This window comes from Aptenodytes forsteri, unplaced genomic scaffold, assembly GCF_000699145.1.
Source record: "Aptenodytes forsteri isolate BGI_AS27 unplaced genomic scaffold, ASM69914v1 Scaffold208, whole genome shotgun sequence".
Taxonomy (NCBI): Eukaryota; Metazoa; Chordata; class Aves; order Sphenisciformes; family Spheniscidae; genus Aptenodytes; species Aptenodytes forsteri.
In genome coordinates this window covers 3,100,298-3,101,231 of record NW_008794963.1, presented here as the reverse complement: position 1 = coordinate 3,101,231, position 934 = coordinate 3,100,298, and positions in this window count along the sequence as shown.

Genomic DNA, 934 nt, shown 5'->3' with positions numbered 1-934 from the left:
GTATCGAAAGCCTTGGAGAAATCCAGGTAGACAATGTCCACCACTCGCCCCACATCAACCAAGCAGATTACTTTGTCGTAGAAGGCAATCAGGTTTGTCAAGCACGCTTTGCCCTTGGAGAATCCATGCTGGCTTTTCCCAGTCACGTGCTTCATTTGACTTGTGATAGCCCCCAGGAGGATTCATTCCATAACTTTCCCAGGGACTGAAGTAAGACTGATGGGCCTCTAATTTCCTGGATCCTCCTTTAAGCCCTTCTTGTAGATGGGGGTGACATTAGCCTTCTTCCAGTCTTCTGGGATGTCCAGATCTCCACAACTTCTCAAAGATTATGGAGAGTGGTCTCACAACAACATCAGCCAGCTCTCTTAACACCCTTGGGTGGATAACATCAAGGCCCATCAACTTGTAGGGGTCAAGCTCCTGTAACAGCTCACATACCAACCCTTCCTTCACTGATGGTGGGTCTGTGCATTAACCTGGATTTTTGTTCCCAAACAAAAAGCCCAACAGTGCTGGTAAAGACAGAGGTGAAGAAAGTGTTGAGAACCTCTGCCTTTTCAGCATTGTTGGTGACAAATTCACCTCTCTGTTTAACTGCAGGCCAATATTTTCCTTCTGTTTCTGCTTGTTGTTTATGTACCTGACCAACCCTTTCTTGTAGTTTTTGACATCTTTGGCCAATTTCAATTCGAGCTGAGCTTTTGCTTTTCTAACTGCATCTCTGCACACCCTGGCAATGCCCTTGGATTTCTCAATGGGTATTCATCCACCTTTCCATCTCTGGTATGTTTTTCTTTTGGTTTTGAGCAGACTCAGAAGCTTGCAGTTAAGCCAAGGGGGTCTCTTGCTATGCCTACTTCCCTTACCTTTAAAGGGGATGAACTGTTTTTGTGCTTCCAGGAGAGTGTTCTTGAAAAACTCCCAGCACTCG